Genomic DNA, 15,281 nt, shown 5'->3' with positions numbered 1-15,281 from the left:
GTTGATAATATGTTCCTTCCACTCAGGTGGAATGGGAGAGTCTCCAAAGTTAAACTCCAAAGTGGTTTGTTGTAAGGTTTGAGATGTGATTTGTTGTGACAAAACAGTAGGTGCTGACCCAATGTCTGCAATAATGGTTAATGGTGATATGGACACCTCTTGCTCCGATTCATTCTTCATGATCACTGGGACTTTATATGGTGGATGTTGTGGCAGTGTAATCAGACAACTCTGAACACATAAACCCCCTGGTAAAGGTGAGCTAGGGTGTTCAACAATGGCCCACTTATCTGCAGATGGAGGGGTGTTTTTAACAGAACCCTCCAAGACAATGGTTTGTCCGGGTGAAATGAGGACTGGAGTGGTGCTTAACAGCCTGACAGTCCCTGCATTTCCTGATTGATTTTGCTGGTGCCTTAACTGTAGCAGTTTCAGGACCGCTCGATATCCTTGGGCCATGGGTTGAAAATGTACATGGTCACTGCTAAGATATTGTTCATACAGTGTTTCCAGTGTGTTCATGCCAATAAGTACATTAGATGGCCTATCAGGACTAGTATCTGGGACTATAAGAGCGAGAGTTGGTACCTCTGCTTTTACTCCTATGAAGTCTTCAGGGAATGTGATGACCAGCTCCACGTACCCCAGATACGGAACAGACTGTCCAGCAGCACCTTCAACCTGTAACAAATTATCCAGGGGCATTACAGGTTGGTTGCTTAGATTATCATTATAGAAAGAAACCGGGATAGTTGTCACCTGTGAACCAGTGTCTAAAAGGCAGTTACACACATGACCAGAAATGTCAACAACAGCAGCACACTTTGATCCAATCAAACCTTTGGGTAGCTGAGTGGGTAGTTTTTTAGCTTGGGATTGCAGTTTTGCACATTTAACAGTCTTTTTTTTAATAAAGGGACTGGTTTGGCTGGGACTGGTTCCGGTTTGTCCCACAACAGGAACCATGCCTAGTTTAACTTCTGACAGACATTCTGCTGTCGCTGAGCAAATTGTTTCCTTTTTCTGGCAACAAGAGCAGGATTTGGTTCATTATTACATTGTGGCTTAATATGACCATTTTCACCACACCTGAAACAATAACCAGGTTTAACATGAACTGGTGGGGACTGTTGAGATGTCACTGTGTTGCCCCCTCTTACACCTTGCTTACTGTATGTTACCTTAGGTTGGGATGTGGTCCTGGGCTTGGTGGTGGTGGCTGTTAGCTTAGCCAGCTGCCTCTGTACATCTGCCAGTTGTTCTGCCAGCTGCTGAGTCAATTTGGTTAAAGCAGCAACTGCACCACCATCATCTGTGTCAACACAAGCTAATTGTGCATGACTGACTACTTTTTGTTTAGTGGACCCCAGATGTTGTCTCATCCGGGAAGTTTTAGCTGCCTCCCTGTCCTCTTCAGTACGTAAAAGTAGTAACAGCTCAGAGAAACTAGGTGGAACCAATTTCTTCTGTTTTAATTGGAGTTCAGCGATTAAAGTATTGTCCCAACAACCCCTACAGAACTGACTTATGAGATGCCGGTTTACATCCTTGGCTAACACACCACCTCGTTTCAGGGCTAAGTTTAATGCTACCTGCAGCCGCTGGAGATATGAAGATGGCCTCTCCCCTGCATCTTGAAAAGTGTCCATGAATTTTGCAAAGAGTTCCTCTCCATCCTGAACCGTGCCATATGCTGAGTCCAATATGTTCAGATACACAGTAGGTGGAGTATCTGAACTTAAATGCTTCAGCATATCAGCGGCTGGGGGAAGTAAACTCTCCACAATTCTCCTTGACCGCTGAAGCTCAGAAACTGATGGGTCTTTTAACAGCAGATCCACTCCTGAATGCCAGGTCTCGTAATCCGCCTCATGTGCTGGTCTAGGCAGCCGTCCAGAAAACACTCTGAGCCTCTGTAGATGGTAAGCGCTTTCCTCAGCCTTCATAATGTGTTCCACCACGTAGCGCTGGACTTCAGGTGGTTGGAGGTCATCATCATGAAGAGAAGCTTTCTGTCGTGAGGTAGGTTGCTGTTCACTTCTCCGTCTGCAAACTGTAGGATTGGTGGCGGTTGACAATGTTGGCCCTTCCTTCACTGCTGGGTCCGCAGATGCTGCCATAGCCTCAGACTTTCCATCAGGATCCTCCATCTTGTCAGCTGAGTGAAGTTCAGCCACTGATTGTCCAATCTGAGTCATCGTGGACTTCAACACCTCTGCAAAATCCATGCCAGTCAGTTTAGCAACTTTCTGTAACTCAAATAAGTACGAATGGGTTTTGCTCTGTGCAACATGTTCTGCATACACTATAGCTAACTCGGAAATGAAGAATGTGTCTAACTTTTCAGATGATTTAAATGAATATGGTAGAATAGAACGTAATTCAGTTACTGCTGCACCACTATTAAATTCAACCACAAGCTGGCCCTCAAACTGAGAATCAGCTTCAGCAATGATTTCAGTTTTCGTTATCTTACCATATTGTTTCAAGAAGTCAAACACTTCCTCCTTACCATAATCATCTGAAATGCCCTCAATCAAAACACAATTGGGAATTTTTACATCAAGTTTTTGAAATTCATCCATATTGTTGATGACAGGAAGAAAAAAAACAGAAAAATAAATAAATTTGTGTTTACAAAATGCCAACAACCTCCTGGCTAGCTCGCCAAGCTATGTAACCTGTGTTACATTCTAGGATTTGAAATAATCCAAATTATTTCTTAAAAACTAACTAGGTTCGTCTGCTGGAGGTGGCGGCAAATTGTAAAACACAGAGACAAGTAGATGGTGAAAAAAATCAGCGAAGTGTATTTATATTTACAATATATACAAAGTGTTTCACAACTGTGAAGTCCGGTTCCTTAAAACAAGGAAGTCTCTTTCGGTGATGAAAGAGAAAACAAAATAGTCCTTTAGTTCCCGCTGTGGATGGTTGGTTGAATTTCCAACCAGTTTGGAGACGGTTCCTCAGAGATTGGGTGGATTTCTGGTTCCGCTATGGTTAGCTCGCCAGTCCGGTCAGTGTACATAAACCAGACAGTTCTTAATGTGTCCCAGATCCTCCAGTTTACTCCGAGCGGGGTGGGATCTGGAACACACCTGGCCTGCGCAAACAGGCCAGACAATCAATATACATGTACATGCATTTCTTAATCCAATGTGTTTTTACGTAAGTGCGTAATCACGGGCTGGGAGGCTAGCGCTAGCATTCTAGCTCCCGAGCAACACTTACCAGTTCCTCATCGACAGACAGACAGAGATCGTTTCAACGTACAGATGAGTGACCATGTCTGTAATTTAACAGAGGTATACGATTGATGTATGATCGACATTCAAAAGCAAAACCGCTTTGGGAACAGAAACCCAAGCCTACCTGCACGTCAGAGTCCGACAGCGTCTCCTACCTAAGGTGCGATTCAGCACCAATATAAGCCGTAGCTGTCAATTTAGGATGCTGACGTGCAGCTGTCACATGACATTCAAACATCGCGAGACCAATAATGATCTCGCCTGCTTGGTATTGAATAAGTTAAGGAACGGGGGCTTTTAATTAAATCTTTAAATAAAAATAAATAAAATTAGATCTAATCAAAATAGAAAAATAAAAAAAACCAAATCCAACAGAAAAATGATCCTGGTTACACATAGGTCAATTTACGTCGGTTGTGTCTGGAAAAGAGCGTATATGTGAGAGCGATGCTATAGAGCTGCTTCACACTGCGACTCCATTTGACATGAAATTGGTTTCCCTGCAACATATTTTACTGTCAAGATAAATAATGTGACATTATTCAGTAAATTTATGTATTACTGTGTGCATCCAGTCTTTTGTGTTGGGTCTTACAAATGGTTTTATGCTGCAAGGCAATGTGACGAATTTGTCTTCTAAATGAATATTAATGCAAATGAGTATGAATACAAATAGGTTTTACTTTATTTGAAAGTATTTCTGAACAATTGCCTTGCTTTGCAAGCTTTTTAATAAAGCACATTTAAATGACAGAAAAGTTTTTCTTCCGCCTGGACTGCAAACGTTATTAAGTTACATCACTGAATGTCATTCATCATATCATTACATTTCGGTGTTTCAGTCCCATCAGAGGCTACAGGTGTGTAGAATCCAGCATCCTGTCATCCAGGCTGCTTCGGAAAACATTTGTGATAAAACAGGATGAGTGATGGAAACCACCTGTGTTCACTCAGGATATTTTACTGCTATTATAGGAAGCACAACGGGAAAACTCACACCTGTGACCGTCCATGTCTGTGAAGCTAATATTTCTACAGATAGTGTTAGTTTATGTCGTCCAGGAGTTTCTGACCGTTTTGAATTGTGTCTGTTTACAAAAAAAGTTCTGAAAAAAAGTCTGGCTTTGGTCCAGACCAAAGGACTTTCCTGGTGTCGGTACATGACACCCTAAATGTGCAGCAGCAGCAGCTTGTTATTTTGATCAAGAAGGAAATGATCTGAGCAAAACTGAATGAAATTATATCAGTTTTGACATAAATAATATCAGTATAGATTCTAAACAGATTTAGGTTGTTTTTGCAACTCTACCATAATAAAAAAACTATATCAAATATGACCTCCTGCAGTACAGGATCAGGGACAAAGGCCTTTAATCAATGACCCAAACAATTACTGATAAAATTGTCAATTTGATTTGTAAGATTGTTGCGAAAGATTTTGTGTCTTTACTTTGACCTAAACCATCTCATACTTTCTGATTCCGCTAGCACTGTTAGCCGCTGTCGGCTGTTAGCCACTTCTAACTGCTGCTAGCCGTTAGCCTCTGCTAGCCGTTAGCCTCTGAAAGCCGTTAGCCTATGCTAGCCACTGTTAATGTTGCAAACATTCACCAGGTTGGGTTCTGGAAAGTCCCAACCGGCTCCAAAAGACTTTGGCGGTTTTGCACGTGAAGCTCTGAGTGTGTTAGGGTGTGTGTGTGCGTGTGCGTGTGCGTGTGTGTGTGTGTGTGTGTGTGTGTGTGTGTGTGTGTGTGTGTGTGTGTGTGTGTGTGTGTGTGTGAATGTTGACAGGCTGCCGGTGTGGGTATTGATCAGCAGCCATTCCAGCTGGAGCCCAAAGGGCAGACTGTATCATCTGTCAGACGGTGAGAAGGGCATTACAGCTGTACTGATCTTAGATCACAAATCCCACTCAGAGATGGTGAGCGAGACGGGGAGAAACTCAAACTACATGGAAGACTGATTATGAGAGAAGAAGAAGAAGAAAAGAAGCTGAAACGGTGAAATATGAGATCGGTGATCCGGCATGTCTCTGTGTGTGTCAGCATGTTCTGAGGCCGTTTTCTGCCCTGTGATTGTTAAACCTGAGTTTTCTCCAGCACAGTCTTTGTTGATGAAGACAAACGGATCCTCTGACCCCTTCGCCTCCCTGACCACCGATGTTTACTCCGCCACCGCGTCTCCTCTCGCCTCCGAGGCGGCACAACCCGGCTGCCTGCACCGCAACCAAACGCATCAGAGAAATCCCAAACAAACAAAAAGTCATATACTCTACAAACATTTGCACGCAGCAGATAACAAATCAATTAAGTGTGAAACACATCACAGCTCCTCTCTTATTGCTGGAAAATTATTTCAAAGGTTACAGTATCTCTCTCCAAGATAAGAATAAGATTTGAGACTTTTTGCTCTCCTCCTCCTTGTTGTATTGATCTTTGTCAAAATTGTCTTTATTTTGCTGCGTTAAGAAATCAATCCATCGCAATCATGGCTCACATTTGTTCACCTTGAGATCATCTGCACGGCTCCAACACTGAGTGTTTTTCCGTTGTTTGGTAAAAACAGACCCAGCTGATGATATTGATGAAATTCAAGGTCGCCACAAGTGGTGGTGCCTGACTCTGCTGTGCTGTGCTTCTTCACAGTGATTATTCCATTACCCTAAATCTTCTAAATCTGTTCCCACCTCTCATTCAACACGCCGACGGCCGTCTCTGCAGCTTTGCTATAAACGGTATATGACATGTATTTGAGAGTCTATAAAGCAGTGGTGTTGATAATGGATTTAGAGGCTCGTGTGTTTTGTTTGTTGGCTCTTTTCCTCCCTTGCTAATGGACAAATGACTTGTTTGCTCAGTGACGGTGAGCTTTTTGTGCTGAGCTGACTCAAGTGGATGCAAAATGAAGTATGCTGTTTGCCTGCAAACATCACTGTGAGTTTATGACGCTGTCCTGAGCTGCTAATTGGGCCGGTCACATGAGGGAGGTTTTGGGCAGTTTGGTCTTTGACTGGGAACAACTCCAACATAGCATTTGTTATAAGTTTATCATTTAGTTAAAAAATTAAACAACCTTTGAGTTTGAGTTTGTTTTGCTCATTCTTTTCTGTTTTATTGTCCTACACCTACATTTTTAATAAGTCTTTTACAGAATTGTGCATTAGATACATTGTACATAAAATATAAAAAATTGGACCTACAGAGGAATAAATCTCTGCCAGAAAGTTTGAGAAATGTTGAGATCAATTTCACCTGTTTCTAAAGAAACATGGATATTCTGTGGTGCAGAAAGTTGGAGATTTGCAATAAAAAATATTTTTTTCCCTTATTAAAGGGGTTATTTTAGCAAAACATACTCATGTTTTTTGACCTCAACAAGCATTTTTTGACATTGTAAAGTCAGAAATTTGTAAAAAGAAAAAAAAAACTTGAATTTGTCAGAAAAATCTGCAAAGTTGACTTTATATATAAAGTCATTTCCACATCTAAAATCCACTGTTGAGAAACGTGAGGACATTTACTGTACACTGTAGGACGTTGATAGCGAAAATGATAGACATCACAAAATCATCAGGGGAAAATGATGAGATAAAATATGGATGGATGGACGGAGGGACGGACGGAGGGACGGACGGAGGGACGGACAGAGGGACGGACGGAGGGACGGACGGACGGACGGAGGGAGGGAGGGAGGGAGGGATGGACGCTTCAGAATCTCCACAGTGCGTCTCATGAAAAGCCATTTGACACTCTGGTTCTCTGCTTGGGAGAAATAAAGTTTGAACTTTTAAAACGGAAAACCTTTTAACTTCTAATTAACTTATTTAATCAAATAAGCAGGTTGAACATAATCTTGTTGATTTATATCTGTGTTTTACAGCATTGCCATAGATCTTGATGAACAAGCTTCAACAAATAAGAATAAGTTACTTTGAGGTCTTTTATTTTAACATAACAGTTATATTAGTTATAGATTATATAATCCAGTCTTTCTCTAATAATTTCACAGTTCCTGCTGTTGGCTGATCTGCTTTAAGCTTCTTCACAATGAAATTTGAATAAGTTTCTCACTGCTTAGTTAAAGTCCTGCAGTTAAATTGAATAATTGGTGGCAAACAAATGATGGAGTTTAGAAAAGTTGTTTGGTTTCTGAAAAAACCCAAAGGGTTTGTGAGAGCAAGTGTTTTCCATTTTATATGTAAATAATTGATCTTGTAAAAGACGAGATGGTGTTCTTTTGCTCATTTAAATTCTACTGTATAAATATGCTGTTAATAACACTCCATTTCACAACTGAATGTGCGTGGGGCTTCTGGCGTGTAATCATATGCAAAGCTGAATTTTTATAGGCTTTTCACCTTCAGTTCACATTTCATCATCGAGTGTCATGGTTCTGTTCTTACAGCAAATATTCTAATTAACTGACATGAAAAAAAGTTGTTTGTTTCAGCAGGTGACTCTGCAAAGAAGAAACTGATAACAAAAGGTTACATTCATGCTTTAGTAAATAACTTTTACGCTCAAAAAGAAACCAAAATGAACTCTTGGAAGAAGGAATCAAATGAAAACAAAAAGTTCTCAACGAGCGTTTCAAGACTCTAAGACAAAAATTAGCGACCAGGACCTCAGGATTTTAGACCTTTATTTAACCAGATAAATGAGCCACACAGTGAACGGCGGCAGGTTCATCATAATGCGCTGACTGAAAATAAAGTGCAGGAGTTGTTACAGTAACAACAATGTTAGATTTTAAGCATAAACAATAATTAAATAACATAAACGTACACCCTAAACTGGTTGAAATGTTTTACTTTTATGTGAAGAAATTATCTTAAATGACAAATTTGAGGACAAGGCAATATTTAAATGTCAAATTTTTATCCCAGTTTCAGGTCATTATTTGGCTATTAGCAGGTTTTTCTACTCAGTCTTTCTACCTGTTAGCTTATTTTTCTAAAAGGTGTTTTTAAGCTCTGTTCAGACCAACACTTTTTCTGGTCTGTATAGTAACGTGGGTCAGAACCAGTGGTGGGAACACTGCTGCTAATAGTGGAGCTAAGTTTTGTTTAGCGGCTTAGCTAACACTGAAAATGTTTAACATTCATTAGCTTCTGCTAAATACAGTGTTGATGTAGCATTTAGCTGTAACATTAGCGGAATGATGGTTAGCGGTTCAGGGTTAGCGCAGCTGTCTAGTCCGCGGTGCCCATCACTGGTCAGGACGTCTTTCTACATCCTGATGACAGTGACGGTGTTGTTGTAACTCCTGAGTCAAAGCGTCTCGTTCTGTTAGAGCTCAGTCTGTTTGCTTCACCTTTACACATCAGACGCTGGTTCTGCTTTTTACAACCAGCGCTGCCGTGGTCAGAGCTCGTCCCGCGTCTTTTTGAGCAGCCAGGCCTGTTTGTGGAGAAGAAACAAAAGTTTTCAGACAGAGCTGGAGGTCGCCATGGTGAGGTGATTGGGAAGCTGTGTGCGTGTGTGCGTGTGTGTGTGTGTGCGTGTGTGCGTGTGCGTGTGTGTGTGTTTGTGATGCAGAGCTGTGTTTAATGGGTTGGCTAGAAGGTGAGTGAGGATTAATAGGAGATTTCAACCCAATGAACCAGGAATTTTTTTTATCTTCTTTCTGTGAAGGTTCAGTCTGTCGAGTCCTAATGGCCCGTGTGTGTGTGTGTGCGTGTGTGTGTGTGTGTGTGTGTGTGTGTGCGTGTGTGTGTGTGTGTGTGTGCGTGCCTGCTGGTATATATGCCGTAATTCATCTTTTTAAACAGGATCTTGACTTTTCTCCATAGGTTGCAGCTGTGGGCCAGTCTGCATCAAAAGCTTCTCCGTCTTGTTTTTAGCCATTGTTTCCTCTCCTTTCACTGACACGGCTCTCCATCTAATCCTCCTACAACACACAACATATTTGTATGATATCCTAATGCTGGCACAAGATTAGCGGCATCTCCATTGTGTATCTAAATGTAATATTCAGTTTAGCCAGCATAATCTCATTGGTTCTTTTTATGAAACGCTTTCCTGGAGAAAATATTGTCGGCATTCTGATTTGTTATGCTGAAATTCTTTTTAAATTACAGATTTTGTGTGTGATATCTGAGCCTGCTTTAATCTCTTTTTGGTTTGGAGCTGTTTTCTGTGTGTGTGTGCGTGTGTGTGTGTGTGTGTGTGTGTAGTGGGGGCAGGCTGGTAGATCTCTGAATCTCTCAGGTCTAAATAACGCCTGTGTAGACAGACAGATGGGTATTTGTAGAGAGCCTGTTGTATATTGTCACCACTAATGCTGAGATCAACAGAGATCAGAGACAACCTTTTACCACCGGACCAAAAAAATCTGTCGGAGGCGGAGCCTGACCTGGTTGCTGGAAGCTGTTTTTATTTACATCAGTTTGGCAGAAAAACAACCCGGTGGGCTGAGAACGATAGAAGCTCATTGATATGTTTCTAAAGTACTTTTTCGCATCTTTTATTTCAAATTGCTCTCTCTTTTGCAGCTTCTTGGCTGCATGTTCAGGGTTAGTGTGAATTTCAGTGCTGCCTGACGTTTTCTTCCACATCTTCTCTCAACATGAGAAGGTTTTCTGAGGCATCGACTTAAAATAAACAAGCTCACATGTAAAGGGGAAGAAAAAGGAAACATGGTTTTCAATATTTTTTTAAACCTAAATTCTGAAAATCATCAGATTTAGTCTGTCTGGCCTGACGAGTGAAACAGGGTTGTAGAGGGAAGGACCAACTGCAGACCAGCCAGACATGGACGTCCATCTAAACAGGCAAAAAAGCCAGAAAAAATCTTTTTAATCTTCCAAACGTTTCATCAAAACAGGAGGGTGGAAGTATCATGCTGTGGGCGATGCTTTTCTCAGGTGGTCAGAGTTGATAGGAAGATGGATGGATGGAGCTAAATCCATGACAGACCTGGAAGAAAACCTCAGTTTGGTTCTTTACTGTCCCACATGAGGATAAACACGGTCAAGACAAATATAAACTAACATGAAATAAAACCGTTAAACATTCTAATGTGATCCACGATTGGTCAAAGATGATTTAAAGCTTTAATTGTGCTTATAGGACAAAGTAATATTTGAACCAATTAAACCTTAAATATGCAACTTGTATCTTCACCGTAAGGGAAGGAGAACAGAGACGGCCTCTGCTCTTAGGATGGTTTGGCCTTTTCACCACCTGTCAGACAGGGGGCGCTGTTGAGTCCCATTTATTTTGCTGGCCTGTTTGACTGAAGAGTCAAGTTTCTGTTAAGAGACTCAATAAAAGACCCATAAAATAAAATCATCAGTGTTTTGTTGATGCTAAAAAACGAAACCTTCTTGTTTGTCACCAGTCTGTGTTTCCTCTTCCGGTCAGGTCGTTTTGTAGCTAACCTGGTGAAATAAATAAATAAAATCTAGTCTTTGCAGATCTTTATTGTGAGCTGCTGCAGTGTGTTGGTTGAGATCTCAGAGACGGGTGGAGGTTCAGCTTCAGCAGGACAACCAGCCTGAACACAAAGACAGAGATACAGTGGATGGTTTATATGCACATGCATGTTGATAGAATGGTCTAGTCAAAGTCAGATGTGCTGTTCTGCTGCTGCTCAAAAGATGCTCTAAATCCAATCTGACTGAACTTGAGCAAGAATGTAGAAACATTTCAGTCTGTGCGAGCCTGAAGACAAGAACACACCACACTTTTCAGATTTTTAAAGGGACCGTGTTGATAAAATAAATTTTTCTCTTCAAATGTTTTCTTTGCATTCGTCCCTCAAATAAAGCCAATTAAAATACAATCTTTGTAACAGAGCAAAATGTGACAAAGTTAAGAGCATGAATCCTTTTGCAGGACACTGAACCTAAAAGTTAATTCAGTCTTTCCAGAAAAAGTTTCTTTGAATTTCTACCAGAGTGTTCAGATCCTGTCTTGTTGAAAAGGATTCTGCTCCGTTGTGTAAGTGCAGTCAGCATTATGTGAAATCTGTTGGTGAGTCCATCTGAAATCCTGCTGCTGGTGTCCATTATGTATGAGGCTGACCTTAAAGATGACCCTTGGATCTTGTACCGTTGTTCAAAGAGAATACTGCATCTTGATTCCTCTGTAACACATTATGCTGCATCAGAATGATCCTACCTGCAAACATGAAGAAAACAAAAATCACAATCGGATTTGGACAGTTCTTGTAAGACAAAAGTCCTATGGAGGTGCCTGTGTGAGACGTTTTGGACTGTGATGATGGCTTGGAGCCACACAGCCGGTCTCCCTCCTAAGCCTCCCTTCTAGGTGTTTGTCAGGCCCTTTCAACACCAGGCTTTTACACTCTGCCTTGTTGTAGGGAGATTATGCTTGGAGCAAAGGGACGGTGGGTGAGCGTCTGCAGTTGCTGCACATTCCTTGCTACAGTAATACCACATGCTTATAGATGTATTATTCTGCTGTTGGTTCCAATAATTTTTGCTGGCTACGGTTCAGGAGAGAAACCAAAGTGGTTGGATTAGAAGTTCTGGGCTTTGCGTCTCTGATCAGCCTCTGTCTGGAGACCGAAGGGTTTCCTGAACCTTTAAGGAGATTAAAATAAGTTATGGCATCAATCTGGAAGCACAATTACCGTCTCCTTACAAAATACCTCTAACTGCATAAGCAGGCCACAAGGGACTGCGGCTGAGAGCTGAGCGGTGAATCAAAATGTAATCTGTCACCAGTTTATGATAACTTGGAGATGCAGTTACATGATTGTTAAACTTGACCTAACCCGAACCCAAATAATTTAGTTTTGCTTATAAACTGTCCAAATATGATATTTAAAGTTCTATCTTTATGGTTTAGTGAGAATTTTATAATTTTTTTGTATGTTTGTTTATCCATCCATCCATCCATTTTCTTGCACCCTTATCCCTCAGTGGGGTCGGGAGGTGCTGGTGCCTCTCCAGCTAACGTTTCGGACGAGAGGTGGGGTCACCTGGACAGGTGGCCAGTCTGTCGCAGGGCAACACAGAGACACACAGGACACACAACCATGCACACACACACTCACACTCACACCTAGGGGCAATTTGGAGAGGCCAATTAACCTGACAGTCATGTTTTTGGACTGTGGGAGGAAACCGGAGTACCCGGAGAAAACCCATCATGCACAGGGAGAACATGGAGACCCCATGCAGAAAGACCGGGAATCGAACCCAGAACCTTCTTGCAACAGCTCTACTAACTGCGCCACTGTGCAGCCCCGTATGTTTGTTTAGTTCTGTGATATTTTGAATAAACCCGTCTCAGTGCTGCCCTCTGTAGGTTGAACAGTGTTAAAGCAGTTCAGTTTTCCTATTGTTCCAACAGAGTAGCACTCAGACTTACGCCCCCTGGTGGCGAGTTGGAATAGCGAGCGTGGACGTGACGAACGTTGATCAGCAGCACTCAGCTTTGCAAATATGTGATTTATTTGCAATGTGGACATGGACAGACCTTTTTGGCCTCCTGTAATATCAATAAACGTCATAATAAGGACAAATCTCCACCTTTCACTTCTCAAACACATTCACACGACGTTCAGTCGCTGGGCCTGCAGCCATTGTTCTGCTGCGTTTTGATGCATTCCTCCTTCACACCTGATCAGATTAATGGTTCATTGTCAGGCAGAAGTTGATTACTTTGTGAGGAATTAATTTAGCTGTTTGGTATTTGTTGCAACAGAGATGAATCTGAAGCTTTGTGAGTCTGTGTCTCTCTGTGATCCCTGGGAAAGTTGTGTTTTCCTTTATGATGATTCAGTTTTTCCTGTGATTTTCCTATCCTACATCTGCCGTACTTTGTGGCAATCCTACAGCATCCACATGCATATCAATAACTTACAATACAATGAGAAGTCAGTGTATTTCAGCGTTTGAATGATAGATATTGATGATATTCATGTTGTATTCACACAGAGTGATATGTGTCGAGTCTGTACATTGTGAATTTGGATGGTTTGGCTTCCAGCCGTCCATCCTGTGGTGTTTGGGTTTTTATCATTTCTTTGTGTTTGTCTTAAATTAGTTGAATATCCTTTTTTAGTTCCCAGTGTTCCTTAGTACCAGCAAGTTTGTTCATTTGTGTTTAGTAGTTTATTCTTATTTTGTTCTTTGTACATTTGAACCTATTTTCTCAGATTACTGTCAGGCTTCTCCCTTTCGGTTTGAGCATCCGCTGAGTTTTGCTCGGCTTCCTGTGAGCTAATTATTCTCCTTCCGTGGGTTTCCTGGGTTTTCTCTACCTGCTTTCTGCCTCAGCTGTTACTCATCTGCCTCTAATTAGTTCCCTGGTTCTTTGTCCATCTCCACTCTGCCTCATATTTAAGCTCATTGCTACTGGATCCTTTTGTTGTTCTGCTGCCGTGTCTGTTTACTGCAGCAGAAACTCTTAAAAAGGCAACATGAGTATCGTCATCATTAGCAGTTTAGAAAGGGACATGTTAGGAACATTAATTAAGCAGCATTAGCATCATATAAAACGCAGCATCGTTAATAATAACTGATTATCAGCCAAGATCAACACATAAACAGCAGAAAGACCAGAGTCGTTTTGTAGCAACACACTGATCATCTGCAAAATCTTCTGCATCATCATTGAAGATGGAGATTTTAATCTGAGCTTCACCCTCGACTGCTGTCATCAACTTCATCGCTCTGTGGTCCCGTAGCTAACTTCAGTAGCATCGGTGAAACTTCCAGCAACCCAAAGACAAAAACTGCAGCAACACTGATTTGCCAGATATTCTTTCTTTCACTCCAGCTGCTCAATGCGCCTTATGAATTTGTTCTATAACCATCTTAAGTCATCCTGCTCTATATGCACCTGTTTTCCACCACACTTTTTCCTTCCACTGAATTTTCTATCATGTCAGCAGCTTTTGTAATGGGTTTAACTTTTTCATTTAATTTACTGAGGCACATACAAACCTACTTATTGTATGACTGAATCACACTGATGCAGCATCAACCTGCTGAGGATATTTCTGCACCATGCTGTTTCTTTATTTGCCACATAAATGCATTTACGCTTTCACATCAGTGTTTCAGTGAACTGGACGCCGTGATGAGACTTTGACTACTTTCATCATGCAGATAAGTAGATGTTGATTAAACACTTCCATCCAGGTGGATCATAAAAAATAGCAAAATATCCATTATAAATTACTAAACGGCGCTTACACTTGACTGCGTTTTTTCTTTTCTCTGTAGTCAGTGCTGATCATACATTGAGCAGTTCTCATAGAAAACAGTGATTCATAATGCAGCAGCACCTCTCCCTCTCCAGGCAACAAGACATCAAAGTTCATTCCACAGATCTTGTGTTTCATGCACAACAATGTTTTTGTTTGTGTTCACCTCCCCACAGAGTGATGGCCAAAAAAAGGTCTGAGATAAAAAAAGAAGATTTTCATGCAATCCGTCCGTCCATCCGTCTATTTATTTATTTATTTTTTTCTGTACGCCCTTGTCCCTAGTGGGTCGGGAGGTGCTGCTGCCTCTCCAGCTTACGGCGAGAGGTGGGGTCACCTGGACAGGTCACCAGTCTGTCGCTGGCATGCAATATATGCGACATAGAAATGGAAATCCTCCTCCCTCCCCCCCCAAAAAACTCAGTCGATTCTTTTTTTTCCCTGTTTTTTTATATTTTAACTGGGATCAAAATATTAGAAGGACATTGTAGCAATAATAACACCAATCTAAAACAGTTTTCAATTCTACCTGTTCTACAAAGAACGTGCTACAGCTGATAGAGAAGCTTTACTAAATATTGTCTGAACTGATTGAAAAGTTTCTGGCCTAATTTGATCAATCAATCAATTGATTAGTTTAATCACCAACGCACAAAAACATTGTCTTGTAACAATTCATCTATATGAGTGAAAGGGAGCAGGAAGAAGAAAACCTGACAAACCTGCTCCTTCCTCAATCAATATTTTGCTTTTGACTTTGTCTTTAGTTTACTTTGATTGGGGAAAGTTTGTTGGAGGGAAAAGAGAAAGATTAAATTTTTTTGGAATGTGTCAGCTTCCAACGAG

The 15,281-nt window shown here is 41.3% G+C and overlaps 1 protein-coding gene and 1 long non-coding RNA gene across 3 annotated transcripts in view; one reads left to right on the top strand and one right to left on the bottom strand.

Annotated features, from left to right (window-relative positions):
• The window catches only part of tspan9a (tetraspanin 9a), a 220,932-nt gene that overhangs the window by 63,506 nt on the left and 142,145 nt on the right, over positions 1-15,281 (top strand). The gene's annotated exons all lie outside the window — the stretch shown is intronic.
• LOC145552043 (uncharacterized) lies at positions 2,788-3,643 on the bottom strand. The gene is made up of 2 exons (XR_014087984.1): positions 3,376-3,643; positions 2,788-3,292 (listed from the first exon to the last, which is right to left on the bottom strand). It is a non-coding gene; the product is annotated as an uncharacterized LOC145552043 (long non-coding RNA).

Source organism: Poecilia reticulata, chromosome 6, assembly GCF_904066995.2.
Source record: "Poecilia reticulata chromosome 6, P_reticulata-male-v2, whole genome shotgun sequence".
NCBI classification, from domain to species: domain Eukaryota; kingdom Metazoa; phylum Chordata; class Actinopteri; order Cyprinodontiformes; family Poeciliidae; genus Poecilia; species Poecilia reticulata.
Note: the sequence above shows the minus strand (reverse complement) of the source record. Positions and strands in the feature narration are given on the sequence as shown.